This window comes from Leptonychotes weddellii, chromosome 5 (assembly GCF_054177405.1).
Source record: "Leptonychotes weddellii isolate Sample4059 chromosome 5, ASM5417740v2, whole genome shotgun sequence".
In the NCBI taxonomy this organism is placed as follows: Eukaryota; Metazoa; Chordata; class Mammalia; order Carnivora; family Phocidae; genus Leptonychotes; species Leptonychotes weddellii.
In genome coordinates, this window is record NC_138373.1 from 59,934,595 (window position 1) to 59,955,628 (window position 21,034).

General features: G+C 46.7%; 1 long non-coding RNA gene across 1 annotated transcript; it reads left to right on the forward strand.

The window, feature by feature from the left end:
* The first annotated feature begins 3,237 nt into the window (after nt 1-3,237).
* Nucleotides 3,238-11,021, forward strand: LOC115941685 (uncharacterized). The gene is made up of 3 exons (XR_004076413.2): nt 3,238-3,462; nt 10,144-10,211; nt 10,771-11,021. It is a non-coding gene; the product is annotated as an uncharacterized LOC115941685 (long non-coding RNA).
* The last annotated feature ends 10,013 nt before the right edge of the window (nt 11,022-21,034 follow it).

A 21,034-nucleotide genomic window follows, 5' to 3' on the forward strand; every position in this document is an offset into this window, starting at 1 on the left:
GACCTCCTGTAGAGTGGATTCAACCCTTTTCCTGCCTCCTCCTGGTCTTTACTAAGTTGAAGGCAGCTAAATGCCCAGCCTGTGACATACACCTGCACCCCAGCTGCAAAGGAGGCTGGAAGAGAAAGTCTGGCTTCTACTTTGAGGAAAGGGGACTACCATGGAATGAATTTTGTTCCCCTCCCCCCTGCAAAAAATTCCTTTGGTGAAGCCCTAACCCCCAACCTGTTTTTGAAGACTGGGCTTTTAGGGGGTACTTAAGTTTAAATGAAGCCATGAGAGTGGGGTCCCAATCTGATAGGATCGGTGGCCTTACAGGAAGAGGAAAGGAGAGAGAAAGAGATGTCCCCATACATACACCAAGGAAAGGCCACTGGAGAAGGTGGCCAGGCAGTCTGCCAGCCAGAAATTGAGCTCTCGCCACACCTGATTGTGCTGGCACTCTGATCTCAGAATTTTAGCCTCCAGAACCATGAGAGAATGCGTTTCTGTTGTGGAAGCCACCTGGTCCATGGTCTTTTGTTATGGCAGCCCGAGCAGACTGAGACAAGGACTCAATGCGGGAAATCCAAGTTCACCAAAGGAAGAGTGTTCACAAGACGTTGAGTGGCCACACATGGGATAAATGTCCACTACATCCACATCACCAACTTGTGTTTCCTACACAATGTTATCAGCTCTTGCCACCCTTTTGACCATGAAAAAGGATACAAGTAAGAGGGTTGGTGGCACAGCTGCTGAGATAGTACCATGTCAGGGCTCCTGCCACGCAAGAAGGCTGGTTCCTTTTGTGCCCCAGATCGGCTGGGGGCAAATCTGCATCCTTGGCCATGTGCTGGCTCTGTCTTCTGATGGGGTCACACCAGGGAAACTAGGCTTTACCAAATCTTATCACGAGAAAGGAGCTTAGAGAATACACTGCCTCTTTTCCACCCAGTGCCAGATCCTTCCAGGTCTTCTAACAGCTCTAGTTGTTACGAAGACTGTCTTTTTCTAACTGCTGTTGATATTTCTGCAAGGAGACTCTTCTTCCATAATTTCAAAATTAAAGGAACAACTAACAAAGAAGGTGTAAGAGTCAGCCCCACTGAGGGGCAGGTGTTAGAAGGACAGAGCCAGGGTCATCCCTGGGAAAGCTATCTCAGGAACATCTCATTTTCAGGGAGTATCAGACAACTTTTCATTCATTTCCTTTGAGATTAGGTTCCAGTGGAGTAAGACTGCCTGAGTTATTTTTGTAGTAACCACTAATGGAGTGTCCACTGATGTGTCTTTTATGGCATTAGGTTCTGGGAATAAAAAGTTGAATAAGATATCATTCTTACTCTCCAAAAATGCACAATGTGGTAAGAAAGGCAAGCATCGAGATCACTGGCATGTAAGTATAAGAAATACAAGAGAAAAATGAACAAAACATGATGAGAGCCTGTAGGAGGGAGCAGCTAACTCTGGAGAGGCTCATAGAGGGTTTCAAAGACAACGGGCATTTGGGGATGACATGGAGAGGGCCTGAGGGTGTGTCCAAAGCTTCTATTTGAGAGAAGAGTTGGACACAGCCACTGTGGTTTCTCAGGGATGAAGCTAGGTAAGCTGGGGCAGTGTGCCAAGGTGATGCTTGAGTAAAAGAGTTTCTCCAATAAAGGAAAAATTAAAATGGAGACTCAGGGCCTGAATCTGGGCTTGGTGGTATGAGTAGGTATATCTTCCCTAGGCTGATCTTTAGAGGTTATTGAAAGAGACTCCTTGTTCCTTTCTTCCACCTCAAAAACAAACATGCTACCTACAATCTCTGCCACATCCACTCCACTCTGCTGTTGTAGTACCAAAACAGCCACAGATGGTCCATAGATGAGTGAGTCCGGCTGTGTACCCATAAAACTTTATTTATAAAGCATTGTAGTACCCAAACAGCAACAGACGGTCCGTAGATGAGTGAATGTGGCTGTGTACCCATAAAACTTTATTGATAAAGCATTGTAGTACCAAAACAGCCACAGACAGTCCATGGATGAGTGAGTGTGGCTGTGTACCAATAAAACTTTATTTATAAAGCATCTGGACTTGGCCCAAGGGTTATGCTTTGCCAGCCCCAGCTCTACAGGATCAGATCTGAAAATGCAGTCATCATTTACTCCTGGTTTGTGATTTTAAGGTCTGTTTTGAGGTTGTGTCTGCAGGTCCTGGGGAAGGGCACTGGCGGGGGTGGTGGGGGGCTCAGGAAGGAAAGCGAGGTGCAGATCGGAGAGGTCTTAGCTCTAGGGAGGAGAGGGCCAAGGTGGAAGGCAGGCCCCGCTCGTTCTTCCTCGTGGAGCGCCTCCTGGCCGCCAGCCTGCCATCTCACTGCGGCTCCAAACTGACTGCCTGTGTCCAGGCCAGCTGCTGCTAGGCAGGAGCTCATCCCTGAGGTGACTGTGCACAGGATAATTTATATTTTGGGGTAAACCCACCTCAAGCTCCTTTGAGATGAAAGAGTCTACATAAAACTGAGTTATGACCCTGCTTAATGGGAGCACTGCTGAGTTTTTCCAAAAGTGGAGTTAAACCCCTCTGGCATCTGTGAAGGGCTGGCGGTAAAGGACTCTGGCCATTTCGGCAGCTCTAGTTTTTGCAGTTGATCTGTGTGCGATAAATCATTCTCCTCCTCTGAGTCCAAGGCGGCATTTGTATTTGCCAAGACACTAAGGAGGAAGATCTCCAACTGGTCTAAGCTGAGGCTGGATCTTTGCTTTTTAAGTTGTTTGGGAAGTGAGAACACATACACACGTTTGCACTCACACTCTCTCTCTCTCACACACACACACACACACACACTCACACATGTTAAGCTCTCATAATAACATATTCCAGAATAGCTCTCCCCTTACCCTATAACTTCACATGGATTGTCATGGTTTTGTTTCTACACAAAAGACGTGACTCGGTTATGTTCCTTTGACATCCTGTACATTTTAACCCCCAGAACACTCCTTTTTGGGGGATCAAAGCTGTCTCCAGGTGTCCCCGTCTCCAGTGGATGCCCAGGACTCCTCAGGCCAGCTCTGTGCTGGGCTGCCCCTCAGACAGTATCAGACAGGGCATACCAAAATGTCTTTTTTTAGAAAAGACCGTAAGTGTCTTATCTTACTCCTTTGGAATTTTCCACAGTTATTTAACCTCTAGTTTAGGAAAAGTGGGTTTGAGGGTTCTTCAAATTGTCGCTGAGCGCTTACATCAGATCTGCGAGCTCATTTCACTTGAGGTGGATGGCGCTCCTGCTTGCCAACCTACCTCATTTCCATCTCTCCTCCCTACTGACTAGAAACCTTCTGGTTAAAATAACACACAGCCTCTATTCACAGCTCCAACTTAGAGCTGCTATCGGAGACAGCTTTGGGATTTAAGGAAGTCTCAAGAAGATGCTCTCGAGTTGTTTTCTCAATATTCAATGTTAGACTCTCGGGAAGAAAGCAGGGATCTGGTCAGGTAAAGAGCTTCTTTTCTTTTTCATTGTTTGGTTCGGAGGAAAAAAACTGATGAAGAACCTTGCGTCCGTCAGCATTGGAAGGAGCCCGCTGCTTTCTAACTTTTGACTCTTGCACGGGGCTTGTGTCTGTTTCTCTGCAAGGGGAGTAAAGTGTGACCCGGGAATCGCGCAGAGAAAACTGTAGTGGTGATTCTCTGTTGGCGGAGAGAGAGGGCTGGGGGTTTGGGGATAGATGTGCTTCCTCGGTGGAGCAACAAACCACCTTTGGGCATGTGCAGATCATGAAAATAGGTAACAGTAGTTGGGTTGGTCTTATTCACTTGGTGTAGCGTCTGGAGGTAGGTTGCATGAGCGGCGTGCCCCGCAGCGGTGCCCAGCCCTACCTGGGCATCACATCTTTTTACCAAATAGAACTAAACCGATTCACCTTCCCTTGCTGCTTTCTCTTTGAGTAGTTGGGTGCCACCATGCCCTGTCTATCTCCCACTTCTAAATTGTTGTGAAGTGTAGCTCTGCTATCTCATTTTTAAATATGTTTACACTCATGCCTTTCTCCGGTGGTAGAACATTAAAGATTTGTCTTACATCTTTTGTAAAATGTATTAACATTTTCCTTGAACATTTCCTGTAACTATGGCATCTTGAAATAAAATAACTCATTTGTAGAGTGAGCCATTTTTTCGGAAGAATTTGCCACCACCCCTCTGGGTCTTTCTTCAACTATGCATTTTTTTTCCAAACATTTATGCCTATGAAATATTTCAATATATCCCACCCTGGCTGGACCAGGTGTTTACTTACTGATCTTCTCTCTTTCTCCCTCTCTCCCTCTCCCTCCCTTCCTAATTTCCCCTCCGTCCTAGATCATGTTTCCCTTTATGTTTTAATTTGAAGAAAATTCTATTCCTATTTGGTGATAGAGCCAAATCAATCAATCAATCAATCAATCAATCCCCGGTCAGTCAAACATTTATTCAAGTGTGATAGATATGCTCTGTATTGCAATAGTTACCAGGGTTGGGGGAAGGTAAATACCATTACCATGTTTATCGTATATTTTGACTCCTCCGTACAGTAAATAATTAGCAGATACAGTGCTAAATTTCAAACTTCAGATTATGGGAAACATCGAAGTAATGACACGGCTGCCATTCCCGAGAACTCACGACGCACCAGGTAGTAAGCTCAGCACTTTGCACTCATCTTGCTTCACCAGTCTCTCGACAGCCTCATGTTACAGGGCAGGAAACTGAAGCCTAGAGAGGTGCTGATGCCCCGCCTCATGCGGCTGATAAGCAGTAGACTAGATGCACAAAGGCTCAGTCACGTGGGTGCTCAGGCTCTGGCAGGTGTCAGAAAATGTATGCAAGGAGAAGTGGTCCGTGGCTGGGCCACAAACGGTTGTCCAGCCTCCAAGTGCCCGGAAGGAGCAGTTCCGTGGGCGAGGGGGTGGGGGGCAGGAGGGAGGGTCGGTGTGGCTGGGGGCCCACGCAGCAGTGCTGGCGGGGATGGGAGGCTCAGGGCCATGCTAGGTCGGGAGAGGCAGAGGTGCTGGGCACAGAAGGAGCCTTGTGCTGTTGGCCTGAGGAATGAAACGAGGAAGGGGGTCGGATCACGAGGAATACCGCTCAGAGCTGACCGCAGGCTTTGCAGCTCCCTGCCTTTCCCGGTAACTTGCAAGGCTCAAACCCTCCTGCCTCGGCTCTCAGAGAGGCTTCTCCCTCATCTGAGAGGTCTCCTTGACTCTCCTGTTCAAGGAGCAGCCTGTGACCACCCCTATTTGCTTCTTGTTGTGGCAAAAGAGACATAACATAAAATCTACCTTTTTAACCATTTTCAAAGTGTACAATTAGTGATATTTAGTACCTTCATGACGCCGGGCAACCATCACCACCATCTAGTTCCAGATAACGTGGCTGTCATCACAAAGGGATATCCTATATGCTTTAAATCCTATATCCAGTCCCAATTCCCCCAGACCGCAGGCCCTGACCACCAAACCACTGATCTGCTTTCTGTCTCTGGATCTGCCTATTCTGGACATTTCATATAGACAGAATTGTACAATATGGCCTTTTGGATCTGGCTTCTTCCTCTTAGCATAATGTTTTCAAGGTTCATCCATAACGTAGCATGAATCAGCACTTCATGCCTTTTTATGGCGGAGTGGTATTCCACTGTCTGCATATGTCACATTTTGCTCACCATTCAACATTTGATGGATGGACATTTTGAGTTTCAACTACTGTGAACAGTGCTGCTGTGACATGCATGGGCAAGGTTTTGTTTGAACACATGTTTTCAATTTTTTTGGGTGAGTATGTAGGAGTATGTAGGAGTATGTTGGGTGAGTATGTAGGAGTGGAATTGCTAGGTCACATGGTAACTCTATGTTACTTTGTGAGGAGCTGCCAAACCGTGTTCCATAGCAGCTGCACCATTTCACCTTCCCACCACTATGGATGAAGGCTGCAGTGTCCTCACATCCTCGCCAACATTGTATATTTTATTATAGCCGCTTTGGTGGGTGTGAAGTGCTATGTCGTTGGTTGTGGTTTTGATTTGCATTTCCCTGATGACACTGAGTATTTTTTCATGTGTTTGTTGGCGCTTTGTCCCGTTCAATTTTTATTTCCTTTATTTGGCTCTATTCTTCTTTTTTTTAAAGGTTTTATTTATTTATTTGAGAGAGAGAGCATGAGTTGGGGGAGGTACAGAGGGAGAGGGAGAAACAGCCTCCCCACTTAGCAAGGAGCTCGATGCGGGGCTCAATCCCAGGACCCTGAAATCATGACCTGAGCCGAAGGCAGACACTTAACCGACTGAGCCAGCCAGATGCCCCTCCTTGGCTCTATTCTTGATACTTAAGTCCTACAATTTACCTCTTCTTGTCACATTCCATGTTTATTTACTTTCTGTCTCTCCTGTGACTGAATAATCTCCATGAGGCAGGGACACTGTGTTTTGTTCATTATTGTATCTCAGTTCCCAAGACAGGCTTGGGTATTGCAGGGACTCAGTATGTATTTGCAGAATAACTGAAGATCAAATTATGGCTATTACCCCCAGCCCTGGGTCTGGGGTCTCTTCTCCCTGCTGGTGGGTCAACAGAGGGGCAGCATGGTGAGGGGAGACCACAGCTGGTCCATACATCAGCCCTGACCGTGCTCACACCCTCCCTACCCCCAACCCAGGTTGCCAGAGCAATAATGCCCTTCTGCTATCAATCCAGCCCTTGGGCTGTGGGGAGAGAAGTGGGAGCAGCAAAGTAGTTACAGAGATAATCAAGGTTGAGGTCATGAGAGCCAGAGCTAAGGCAGCAGCAAGGAGAACAGAGTGGGAGGAATACATAGGAGGGGGATATTTAAAGAAAAATCAGTAAAACTCGATGACTGGCTGAAGTGTCAATCAAGGTAACTTCAAATTTTGAACTTGGAAGGTTGGGAGATCAGTGGCACCATTAACGGTGAAAGGAAGTTGGGAGAAAGAGTTTCTGGGAGCAGGGAAAAGGAGGCTTACTCTCCACTGAGTTTAAGAAGATGAGATCTTGCATGCCCGGGCGGCGGTGGCAGACACAGCCCTGGTGCTGGAAGGGGAGAGCCAGACTTCAGGACACCAGAATGGAGATCCTGGCTTGATAGGTGATTGTGAAGCATCCAGGACATCAGCGAAACTCAGAGAATGGACAGAGCTTCAGAGGGAGGGGAGAGAGACACAGAAAAGGAGGGCAAACACTGAAGTGTCCCTATATGGTGAGGATGGGTAGAAGGAGGGGGGTGAGCAAAGGAAAGAGGGGCAGAGGAAAGGGCAAGGGAGAAAGCCAGAGTCCGGAGATGTTGGAGTGGAAGAGAGGAAAAGAGGGGAGGTTGGACACAGATGAAGGAGCACAACAAAGGAAATGGGGGGGTTGGTGAGGGAGGTGGGCAGGAAGTAGTGAGGGGTTGGTATTCCAGAATACTTTCCACCTGTTCAGAAGCAAGAAAGAGGGAGGGGTGGAGAACAGGGAGATTTGGCAATTGACTTGTGTCCACCTTCTTTCCCTGCCCCTGCTGCCCCCACACCAGTCTCCCCAAACATGCTAAAACTAGCCTCATCTAATGACCTACAGCCCAAGACCTTCCAGGTGAAAGGTTGTTCATGAGTGAAGTCCAGACTTTCATTCAGAGAATTTGTAAGGATATCCTGAGACAGGAAGACTTTGAAGCCTAACATGGCGTCTTTGTTTCTCGGAGCGAAGTTCTACTGTGCCTACGGGTGTTCTCTGCACTCTGCGGAGCCATGGTAGAGCCTGACCTCAGTGCACATGACAGAAAGTATCTAAAGATCCCTGAGAGCGGGGCATGTGAGAGAGGCAGCCTGGGGAAGAATGATGGTGCTTGGCCTCTGGAGGATGGTGGGAGAGCAGCTCCGAGGTCCTCTGTCTACAGCTCTGGCTCAGGCATTTCAGCTGGCCAAGTTGGGCCAAGGACTCCAAGCTCAGCTGCATCCAGATTCAGGGTGAAAAAATATCTACTCCTAAAGTGTTCAGTGGGGAGCAGGTTACAGGAACTTGCCAAAAGCATGTGCAAGCTGATTTCCTTTTTTAATGTTGAGAACATGGGAGTTTTCTCTTCCATCAAAATGTAGGCTGACATGTATTTATGAAGAAGGCACTTAATACCCGGGATGGAAAACTCTGACTTGGGGAAGAGCATTTAGTGGCAGAAATCTCCTCTCACAGACTCCGTGGAAACTCCAGTGAGGGGAGGTTCCCTGCCGTCCTTCCCTGCTGGTGAAGGGACTGAATTGTTGGCCATTGTGAGGAACTGAATGCTGGGGACAACAGTGTACCTTGGTGTCTTTGTGAGCCTCTCACTTTGAATGTATAATATTGTTCCATGCCTGGGGTCTTGCTGATAAAATTTTCATGTCTCCATTGCAAAGCAGAGTTCACTAATCATAAGGTTGGATGCCTACACTTCTCTGGCTCCAATCCCAAATAAAGAGGAATCTTCTGAAAGCCAAGTCCATTGTACTGACACTCCAAGGTAGCCACCCCCTATGTGACCACTCTTATCACAAAATAGGGCTCTTGATGTTTTTCTGGAACATAACCTACTGACTAAGGTATCCTAGGTGGTAGAAGACCTACCAGGATAGGGTGCATATTTTATTAGACGGTATTGCCTAACATTTTTTAAACTTTCCAGGAAGTTGTCCTTTATGCAATTAAAAAGCAAATAAGAGTTTCGTCTTCATTCTGAAATGTTGGGGCTTCAGGACTAATGTCCTTGGAATGACGTGTTTTCTGATGTCATTCAATCATTCATTCATTTATGTACTTATTCATCTAACAAATATTTGTGTAAGCTCACCATAAGCCCATCAGTAGTCCCACTGGGAGAAAGATGCAAGACCCTGTCCCTGTTCTCAAGTCTTCATAAAGAGTCAGGGCTGCCATGGGGACAAAAAGGGGTCATAGAAGAGAAGTGTACAGAAATCAGGTTCTGGGGGGCCAGCGAGTAGGGCTCCCCTCCATACAGCTCTGGCTTCCCTACATTTGAGCTCGGGGCCACCTCCCTAGCATGTACAGCCAGGAGGATAATAACTGAGAAATTAAATGGGAGAATGGGGACCTTGCACGTCATCTAAGCTCAAAGATCTATGGCCCAATGGATTCATTCCAATTAACCCTTTGTGCTGCTGCAGACCTCACAGTGACCAAATTCCACAGAATGCCCTGCTTTTATCTGATGCACCCTTCCCTGGTGGAAAACATCTGTTTAAAATCATAGATGGTGTTTAAAGCATCATCTGGAATAACGGTTTTAATGTTCTGGAATTGTGTTGGAACAGAAATACTGGCTGGGGTCTTAGTGCCCTAGGATGTTGTGTCCTAAAGGGAATGATGTGTCCCTTCCTGGATGTTGTCACGAGGACATAAGTGAGGAGAAGGGTTAGCACAGTTGGGTTGATGCTGGGTCTGAGGCATTTCGGGAGATACGATGGGAAACCACCATGGTGGACTTTTGCACCTAAATTGTAAAAATCAGCCTTTGATCTTTTATATTTATCAAAAGCAGTAAGGTCAATTAATGCCAATACTCATGTATAATGGCAGATGATTAACATAAAACAGTCACCCCACGGGTTTCAAAAAGTATTATATGAATTATTTTATAATAGTCTTAACTTCCTGATTCTTAATTTTCTTAAATATAAAATTATATTTATGATTTCAGCACATACAAGCTGAAGGTGAGGAATTGGGCCAGAAAACTGGCAGAAGGAGCCCCTTAGGGGTTAGATGTCATCCACAATACGGGGCTGGTGATAAGCGTAGTGAAGCTCAGCTCTTGTCTTCTTGTCATGCTTTTTTGATACCAGTCATAAAAGGTGTCTAAAAATTATTTTCACCTCTCCCCTGGGTACTCCTCAACAAAATCATTGCCAACTAAAGTTAGCAAGCCAGGGCAATATAGCCCCGCCATTAAGAGGGTGGATTTAGAAAAAGAACCCGCTTGGTTGGTTCTCCAATCTGCCTCTTTCTAGCACATTAACTTCCCTAAGCTTCAGTTTCCTGATCTGTAAAATCAAAATAATAAAAGCTCCTAGCCCTCGGGAATGTTACGACAATTAAGTAAGCTAATGTATGCAAAGCTCTTAGCACCTTCAATCAACGTTAACTATTATTATCGCAGGTAACACGTGAATAACCGAATGAGCTGCCATCTTTCAACCAACCGCCAGCCTGCCGCTCTTCCCTCCTGTGAGTTTAGTCAGAAAACACAGCTCTGATGAAGTTACTCCTCTGCTCAAAACTGGGGAAGGAATCAAGTCCCAAGCCCTACAGTGTGCCCTGGGCGGGCTGGGGGGTGGGGGGGCCCTCATGAAGGTGCTTCATTCTCTCTTCCCACCAGCAGCCCTCTCCAGCCTTGTGAGCCTTACACTGCAGCACCCCTAAAGTCACAGCCCTTTCCTGAAGGAGCCCTATGCTCCAAGGCCTCTGTGGGTTAGCTCCCGATTCCCGCATTCCGGGTGCCCTTTCCTCCCATCTCTGCCTGCGCACTAGTTCCAATCAGGACCAGTCAAGCGGGAGGTCATTTCTTTTGGGGCGTTCCCATGAGACTTTGTGCCTTTATTGTGGCACCAGCCATGCTCACTTTGAATTTATATCTCCTGTGTTACACAGCAAGCTCCTTGAAACCTGGAACAAGATCTTGTTCATTTTTATGCTTCCTGTGATACTTTGCATGCTATTTTGCACATAACCGAACAGCACAAAACGTTGGTTGAATTGAATTGAAACATTGATTCTCTAATTGTAGGTCATTCCAGTCACAATAGAAAAGAAGAAGAAGCTTGTTTGGTATTAAAAGAACTGGATATTTGAGTATGTGTGTGTGCACATGTGTATATATGTGTGTGGATATACACTCCTCATCTGTGAAATAGACGTGTGACGTGTGAAGTTCCTTCCAGCTCTGAATCTCTGGATCTGAGTTATTGGCTTTCCTAGCCTTACTATACACCTCTAAATATCATGGCAAAAGCATACCGGGGGCTCTGCCATCGAGTGCCACGGGAAGTTGACTAGGCAGCAGGTGAGTCACCAAGAGTGGTCTGGAGGGTGGTGGGCCAGCTCACCCTCCGGCCCGGTTGGCCTTCCCCTGACAGGGGCCACAGTAGAGTTGGCTCATTATTTCAGTCCTACTTTTGAAGTCAGAATGGGGCCGATTTTCTCTTCTCCACTGTACCACTTCACAAACATATGAGTACTTTGCCCACAAGTAGACACCCCATAAATGTCTCTTGAGTGAATGAGCGGATAATCTTTCCTTTCATCCAATAACAATAACAACAACAACAATAATTTTAAATACATTTACGACAGGAGTCTGTGCTGGAAAACAAAGCCACAATTGCCATGGAGTAATGAATCCTCCTCTATACGTTATACATGTATTAGCTCACTTAACTGTCACAACATTCCTGTGGGTTGGGAGCTACAACTTTAGACTTTTCATCATTGTATGTATCCATGATCATGTAATGTTATTTGTTGAGCTTATCACTATGTAAAAGTATTTTATGCTCATGTTTATTATACTTCTCCTTGTAAAATGTAATCTCCATGAAGATAGGGATCTTTTCCCCCATTTTATTCATTGCTGTTTCCTTAGCACAGTGCCAGGCACATAGGAGATGCTCAGTAAATACTTGCTAAAGACAACTGTAATTTATATTAAGAATTTGGTACTAAATAAGCTTTATGAAAAAGAGAAAATCAGTTAACCAGTGAAGGTAGCTCATTCTGAAAAAGAGAATGAAGCCTAAAGTTGATTGGGTTTAGGGAGGAGGCGGTTAGGACTAATGGAAGTTTTTTTGTTTATTTATTTTTGCCCCTGATTTCTTCGGCGGGGGGGCGGGGAACTGGAATGAGACAAAAAATGGGAAGATGGGAATCCCCCTGAAGGCTTTGGAAATGATTATCTGAGACCTTTCTTTTGTAATGTTGTTTTACATTTCGAAGGGAGGGAGTAAGAAGAATTGGGGATAATTGTAAGTTTCATTTTCCCCACTTTTTAAAACTTTGAAGGAGAAGAATAAAAACTAGGCAGATTGGAAATTCAGAGGAAGTCTATGGAAGAGATCACAGAAAAAGTCCGGGTGGAGAATAAACTAAAAATCGCAAAAGACAACACACCTCTCCTGGCAGACAGCAAATGAGGAGTTCAGAGGCTACCAGTGAAATCAAGTGAAGGAAACAGTGGGAGGAAGAATCCAGAAAATGCATCGTTAAGGAAAGCAGCACAGATGCTGTTCAGCTTGCCAGCACGAGAGCCAACTGTTTAAAGGAAACAGGAAGCTTTGGGGGCGAAGGTAGTAAGTGGAGCAAATAAGGGAGCCGTGGATGGAATTTTTAGGCTGGAGATTTCATGGTGAAAAGTTATGGACGGTAAGAACTTTGGCATGATGGTTAAAGGGATGAGTCATTCCAGAGACTAAAGAGGCTTTATAAAAAAAGATGTGAACATGTTAGGAGTTGGAGGACACTTGTCACACCAAACATCTTAGAAACAAACCGGAATTCACTCATTCTTTCATTTAGCATTTATTAAGCATCAGCCTGCTACTGGGGATGCAAAGGTGGATGAAGCAGGCCAAACACAATCCCTGCTTCTTGGAGTTTACAAATGGATAAATCAGATAGTCTCACTGATGAATATATATGTTCAAGCAGGTGTTCTGGGCAAAGGAGTTCAGATGGAAGCGTGGACACCAAAGGAGCCAGGTCTGCATGGGCTGCGGCGGGGGTGGCGGTGTAAGCAGGCTTTCCAAGGAGTGGCATTTGAACTGGGATCTGGAGTGGGAGAGGAAGAAGGTTGGGGGGAAGATCCTTCTAGATAGAGGGAACAGCGTGTGCAAAGCCCTATGGAGGAAGGCTCATGGCACCTTCAGGAAATAGAAGGTGCTGGAGAACAAAGGGTCAGGAGGGTGCAATGAAGTGAGGTGGGAGGGGCTGACAAAGCCACATCCGGTGGCCTAGGAAATCATGGTCACTCTCTGGGGTTTCATCCCAAGAGCAGGAGGACATCATAGGGAGCTATGATTTCTTCCCTATGGGAGGAATGAGATGACCCCAGTAGCTGGACTTCTCAGATAACCAAACCTCACCCATTGGGTGAGTTTATTTGTTGCAATTGCCAAAACTGCTTATATTTTTCCCACCTTTGATGGACAAAGGTCTTGGATGAGGCTTGCTCATTTTCTATCCTTCCCAAGGCTTATGTCCCTGAACGCTTAGCATTTTCTCGATGGTGCAACGCATCAAAGACTGTACTTTTGAGGTATAAAAGCTGCTTGTCCTTATGCTTAGTAAGCCTAGACTGTTTTTTCTTTGAATCCTGGTCTGGCTGTGACCTTTTTCTTTTTTTTTTTTTTAAAGATTTTATTTATTTATTTGAGACAGAGAGAATGAGAGACAGAGAGCACGAGAGGGAGGAGGGTCAGAGGGAGAAGCAGACTCCCTGCCGAGCAGGGAGCCCCATGCGGGACTCGATCCCAGGACTCCAGGATCATGACCTGAGCCGAAGGCAGTCGCTTAACCAACTGAGCCACCCAGGCGCCCTGGCTGTGACCTTTTTCAATTCCAGGGGCTGCCATTGTGTCTGCCTCACTCTCTAATGCCCCAGTCTGTTGTGGAAAGAAGAATCTGAGAACCAAATCAGGAGGCTTCAGTTCAGCCTGAGTACATGGGCTTCGTGGCTCCCTGGGTGCATTTTGGGTATCCTCCTGTGTGCACTGATGCTCCAAACGGCAGGGCGGCTGGAGTGGGCTTCAGCTCGTGGCTTAGGGCTGTGCTGTACAATACGGTAGCAACTGCCACACGCGGATTTAAATGTAATTAGTTAACACTGAATAAAGTTGAGAATTCAGGCCCTCATCTCATTAACCACATTTCAAGTGCTTGATGGCCACCATATGAGACAGCACAAATCCGAATGCTTCTATTATCGCAGAAAGTTGAATGGGGCAGTATTGTCTCAAGATGTTGGCAGAGAGCAGGGACCAGACCATCTACACTATTGTCATTAATATTTTTAAACATCTATCTGACGGTGACTCTAGACACGGACAAAATGCAGAACTGGATGTGGCCCTTCTTGTGCCTCCAAGCTGACAAAAATACAACCCGCAAATTATTCCTTTCAGAATTGTTATAATTACTGTAATGCTATTGAAGAAATGCTTGGAGATCTGCTATTTCCAGCAGAGCAATGGACTCAAAGCTCATTAAAATTCTACAGTTGCTCCCTGGAAAGTCTGAGCTCTTGCTCGGTTCACCTTCCCACAGTGTCTCCAAATAGACACACGTTGCATGCATGCCATGCAGCCTTAATGATCTGTTCGAGAAATTCCATGACACCACCTGAGCCTCTGTCAGTTTATACCTCAACCTCAGGAAACCAGGTACATTCAGGAACCTGAGTCCTTGGCACAAGCAGATGCTCATTAAAAAAAAAAAAATCATCAGCTTGTTGAACTGATGAGCTAGTTATCCTATGTTCTGAGCTCAGAATAGCAAATGAAGAAGAAATAGATCGAAGATATTCTGGCTGAATGTTATATAAAAGTCATGTCAAGGTGTGATGAATAATGCATTAGAGATTCCTTGATTTTCATTATGTGCCAGCTTGAGAATGTGGTCTGTGCCCAGAGGTTTCCATAACCATCACAATCATAATGACATGTATACAGGATCCCTAATCCCTGTGACAACTCTGTAGGATAGGTAGCATTCTCATGGAACAGATGAGGAAACGGGTTCAGGGAGATGGGTTTGGTGGCACAGCGGGAGTCTGGCTCTAAGCGGATGTGACTTGTATGCCCTCAGGGCCAGCCAGCGCACCCCCCCCCCACCCTGCGCTGCTCTGCTCCCAGATGCACGCTCCCCTGTCTCCTGGGAGGTGGGTTAGGAAAATGCACGCACCAAGGCAGACTGACAGGAAAAGGAGGCCTTTCTGGTCCAGGCGGCTCGAATCTTTCTGGAAGCTTCTCCTCCTTGTAGTTCCTCAGGTGATGGTGTGACTTGTGTACACTGAACCTTAGCTTTTACTGACAGTGAAAGAGAAAAGCGGAACACAGCATTCTTTTTCTGACTGTTGTTGTCAGCTGACCCAACATGACATGAGTTTCAGAGAGAAGTTCCACTTTATTTAAAAGTGAACAAATGAGCAAACAGAAACAAACAAACCTGAAAAAAAAATTCTCCAGGATGAATGCGAACAGCCTATCTCTTGCTAATTTGGCCATTTGTCATTACCACTGCTTCCGGCGGAATGTATTGCCCACGGCAAGGCTGGGGTTTTTGGGTTTTATAAGGTCTCTCCCCTAGAGAACTTCAGCTACTAACCTGAGTGGCTCATAAATATTTTCTGAGCACCTGTCCTGTGTCGGGCACTCAGGATCCAGGGATGAGTGAGATGCAGTCCTTGCCCAAGAGGGGTCTGTGGTCTGGCCTGGGAGAGCCACAGGTCAACAAATAATTAAAACACAGCAGGATAAACGTTATGATACCAGTACATAAGAAGTGCAGAAGATTTGAGTACTAAATGCATACTTTCAACCTCAAAACCCAAGTTAGGGTAGGTTGGATGGGGATGCAAGCTTAGAGACGGGACAAGCTAGGAGCAGGCTATGGCTGCTAGGAGCAGGCTATGGTAAGTGCTGAGCAATCCAGACAAGGCGCCTGGGACACAGGCACCCATTACGGAGGCCACAGGGGAGGGTGGCCCAGGACCTAATTTAGAATGATGATCTTATAAACCACGGTTCACTCAGGGATAGAATCAGCCTTAATAATTGACTAGTAAATAATCCGTCAGCGATACTGAACGAGGGCTGGGATCAGATAATAACTTCAAGAGATGAGAGTCATGGGCTCATCCATCAGGCAACATTGGGAACTGCAAGTTCGAGGCAGGAGAGAAGAAATGGGGGCTTGGACCAGGGAAGGACCCAGAGTTCTAGGGCACAAAGAAAGGACATAAAAGTTTGCCCCAAGGCCACAGGGAAAAGGATGAAATGATCAGAGGGACTCAGCATCACAGCACAGTCTACGATGCACCAGCCCGAGCCCATCCGGCCTGAAGTCTGAAGCGCTGGGTCCAACATCCTCCTTAGACAATCTGAATGGACCTTACCTCTGCTGAGCACTAGATGCTCTCCTTTGCACTCCTGAACGAGGGACTCTGTAGGCTTGTTTTCAGAGAGAGTGTGGGAGGCGGAAAAGATGGGAAACTACCCCACACCTCAGTGAGATCCGGGAGAGAGAAATGCGTGATGAAAAGGAGAGAACGGGCAGGCTGCATCTGTGACGCGTGGGCCAGAAGGAAAGGGGGTAGGAGTGGGTGGCTGGCCTTTACGAAGGCCAGGATGGCGTCTAGCTTACAGCAGGCAGAAACCCAATTTCTTTTCAAAAGACCGCCCTCCATGTCCCCCAGGACTGCACGAGGGAGGGTGCAGGTGACAGCAAATCTCCTGTGCCTTCAACAAGAAGGTGAATATTCTATATAGCCGCTGGGGCAGCGACAGAACCCCACAGCACCGGGGGTCTGACTTGTCCCAATATGTCCCATATTTCTCAGCATTCCCTCCCCCCTCCACACTTCATGAGTTTTCCTCTCGGCTTCAATACGAGTGGTGATGATGCAGGAAGGCCAGTTCCTGATGACTTCCTATAGCGACCCTACAAGCAGCATCACGTTCTTCCCTTTCGCATGGCAGATGCCACCTCACTCTCACCGAGTCCCTGGGGCCCAGCAAAGTGCTCTGCAAGACAGACAGCACCAGGGAAGTCCCCTCCCTCTATAACAAGATGCCCACGCTCTCAGGCGGGGGCCTAATTATGGCAAGCAATAGCCAATAAACCGATATCCTACACAACCAACGAGTTTAGAGTTTACTTCCGAGATGCTTATGGAAGAACCTTGAGCTCCAAGTAGTTGCAGCATCCCGAAGCCATCCTCTGTCCCTGGGGCTCCCTCAGGTCTAGGGCTGCCACCAGACTTAAGGCCCGATCACCCAAGAGGGTCTCATACCAGGGGCTGGAGTTCAGCAGGAACTCAGGGATGCAAGGCCCTGAGCCATCCTACCCGCCAGTATTCCTTATTGACTCAGCATCCTGTCCAGCCCCTTTGTCCGTTCATCCTGCTGCCTGAAGGGACCAGCTGCGGGCCTTATGTCTGTCTCACACGTCTCCACACGCAGCTTGTATGCACCGATTTCACTGAGTTGCCAATTCCAAATGACCCAAAGTGACGTGGGTGTCCAGATGTGGCGAACAATGGGCTGGTGAGCAGCGCTAATATATGGGCACCAAAAAGTCGGTCTAGAATGAGCATGCCATTGGGATCTACACGGAGAAATTAGGAGACCACCTGTGGGCTTTGTCAACATTTAAAGGATGCCCAGCATGAGTGACACCTTAGTTTTGGCTGAAGGCACATTCTTTTTATTATTCAGTCTCAGGATGTATATCAGAGCACAGGCCTTTCACATCTCAAAATCGGAAAGTGCAGTAGACTTAACATCCGGGACCTTAGCATATCTGCACATATGATGTTGAATTCCTTCTACAGTATATCCTTTCCATTATTTTTTAATTTCTCATGAATGTCTATTTCCTGGCTAAAACCCACAGCTTACTTAGGGCATTTTGAATTCTTTCACTTTCAAAATCAGCATATGTAGTTGGCTTTCTTTATAGACCCTTTTCCATAACAGAATACTTTCTAGAACCCCTCACAAGAGTTACTGAGCTAGGGGCACCTGGGTGGTGCAGTCTGTTGAGTCCAACTCTTGGTTTCAGCTTAGGTCATGATCTCGGGGTCGTGAGTGCAGAGTCTGCTTGAGATGCTCTCTCCCTCTGCCCCTCCAGCTCGTGTTCCCTATCTCCCTAAAATACATAAATAAATCATAAAAAAAAAAAAAGTTAGTAGAAACATGGTGAAACCTGAGTTGAAATGCAGACGCTAAGCAGTAGGCTACGCTCATCACCAGCTAAATGGCTTGCCCTCACCCCACACAATTGCTCTCAGACCATTCTAGTGCCTCAGCAGCAGAACAAATTATTACAGGTCACAGGCTTTCGGGGTCGTTCACAGAGAGTCAAAACCGGGAACAGTCCAGCTGCAAAGGCCCAGCAGCCAAGGAGCCGGCTCTGGCCCTGCTATTAATCCTGCCCTCAGGAAGGGAAAGGCTTCCTTCTTAAAGCCTTGGACCATTCCTTGTGGGGGCTGTGTGACACACAGCACCGGGCTCTGTGCTCAGAGGTGAGGCTTTCCCTCAGGATGTTGGCCATGGTGCAGGTGTCCATGAGGAGAGCCCTGAGGTGTCTCTTCCCTCAGGTTGGCCTGTTGGCTCCTGGGGGGAAGGATGGGGGAGGGCGGGGGCTTGGTGATGGTTTTGGCAACTGTGGAGGCTCCCAGCTTCTCTGCCCCGCCTGCCACCATAAGCCAGGAGCTGCGGTTCGGCCCTGCCAGGCAAATATGTGTCTTTGGCCCTTCCTGCTGTCATGGCCCTGCTCGGACCCCCACATTTCCATTCCCCAATCTCTGTCCCTGCCCTTATTTCCACTCTCTAATCACCTTTCTCCTTCCAGAGGATCTCTCTGTATCACAGAAAAGGGACTCTGTGATTTTGGACCGAAAGGAGGGTGTTCTCCTGAACTTGAATAGAGTTTAGAATATGGTTATTGTCATCATGAGGAAATTCAAATAGCTTTCTATGCCTTTCCACCTTCTAAACTCCCACACCCGTCCCAGACAATTTGACGTCAGTTCCCATGTGTTAGCACCCCCTCCTTCTGACAGGAACTTCCTTGAAAGATAAATTTAAACAGAAATTCCATTATGCCATTAGAATCTCATCCAGAATCGCATTTATTTTTGAAAAGCTTTTTCTTAGCGCTGTTTAGTGATCTTTTAATTATGCCAAACAACTGTCAGAAATCATATTGCAGGGCTTCTCGCAAATGTCCCAGTCGTCTTAAGTCACCATATTGTTACTCCTCCAGAGTTTCCAGTGCTTTTGTTCAGCCACGAAGATGAAGACGAGCCTCTGCCCCTGAGGCCCCGAAGGAGAGGAATGAGCGTGGCTGGGGGGGCCCAGGCCTGCGCTCCCTGTCCTCCAGGGCTGTGTCTGCGCCAGGCTGCCATTTCTAATCTTGCCTGGGGCCTGGCGCCGATTCCCTCTCGTGCCCCCGATCTTATTTATCAATAGCATGTGAATTAGAGCAGAAGCAAACAGACACCGAGCTAATCATGGCCCACCCTCGGGCCTGGTGAGGACAGCTGTGTCCCAGAGGCCCGGACGTACCCCATTCCTTACGGCGACTTGATTTTCAGTTTCGAGGGTCCTGCTTCTCAGGAGCGGATGGGACCTTTGATTGAGGATGGAAAGGGATTTAGGAGTAGAATAAGATCTAGAATGTTCACATTTTCTTCCCTTAACTCTCCCTTGTATCCACCCATCCTTCTGTGGCTGCCTATCACCTATGCAAATATTTCTCCTAAAAGTCCCTCAAGCCATCAGCAAGTAAGCAGGTGGTGTCCACGATGAGTTTTGGACCTTGGTGTATTTTTAGAGTATTTTTAGTGTCCTTGGCTTTGGAAACAAAAGGAATTTACAGAACACCATTTATCACACTGCCGGACTAGCAGCTTTTGGCTGATAACCCCTAAATTAAAGAGACAATATTTAGTTAAATAGGTAACCATTAGGTTGAGAAGGAAAATACCAACATATTCTCTAGTTGTTGGTAAAAGTTAACCAGGTTATGATCACTGATGTTAACTACTGGGACCCAGACATTCTTTGGACCATTTTCATAAACATAACGGGGAATGAAACAAACCAGTCATTTTGAATTTATTTTGAAACAGTTGTGTTTTCATATATTGCAAATGACTTTTATACAGCAGAGTTGATGTGTGTGTGTATGTGTGTGTACTTTAGGAGTCCCCCAATACAGAAAAGTCTTGCTGTTTGCTAGAGAGCAGGCACCTGCTATTCTAGTGCAAGTGATTAACTCATCTACAGTGACTTCTCTTTTGGGTAAATCAGATGGCGTCACTGGCTACAAACATGGTGGTGGCCAGCCTATATTCTATGGAACTATTACCCAGTGAACTCTAGATATTTTGATGTATTTCGGAAGGGACTTCCACAAAGGTCTTCCAACATTTCTGTCCCTAGATAGCCATTAGCAGCAGCAACAACAACAAAAATATGAAAGGAGCATCCACATTTCACACCCCTTCTCCCTGATGTTCCACTGAGATTCGACAGATGGAAACACAGCAGTAGTTTTGCAAGCGGCTGCCCAATAGGGCAGCCAAACGAAGCAGGGAGAGAAGAGGTGCTATTCAAGATGAGGAGAGACGGATGCTCCTCCTGCTTTTTCGCAGGTAGCCACTCACCGAGACCGCTGCGGTTCCGCTCACCGAGACCACTGCGGTTCCACTCAGCTCGCCAGATTGAAGCAGCTGGAGGCAGGAGGCCCACCCTCACCACCCCAGGAAGCAAGCCACCCAGCCCTTCGTTTCACAGATGGGGAGACCTTGATGTAGACAGGGAAAGTGACTTATCAAGGACATAGATGATTTAGGAAAATTCCAGTCTCTCAACTCCCGTTCCAGTGGTCAGTCTCTCACACCCCAGTGCGCTGTATCCATCACAGAAGCTAACCAGGGATTGAGGAACCAGAGCCCTTCTGTCATCTGTGGCTTCTAAAAATTGCCCTAACCGGGGGAAAAAAAACCCTTCTTGATTTTGGTTAGTGAGCCTAAGTTACTTTTTATACATCATGTCCCTCCTTGGGATAGAGATCAAGGCCTTGGAACCAAATGGACTTCATCTAATTCCTGCTTTTGAATCACTGTGTTTTTGAACCTTATTGGGTTTTTGTTTTGTTTTGTTTTGTTTTTAAAGAGAAAGAAACTGAATCAGGGACTTTATCTTACTGTCTTCCAAACTATTTGATTTTAAGCCCGAACACTGAGCTGGCAGATCTGTCCACTTGCTCTG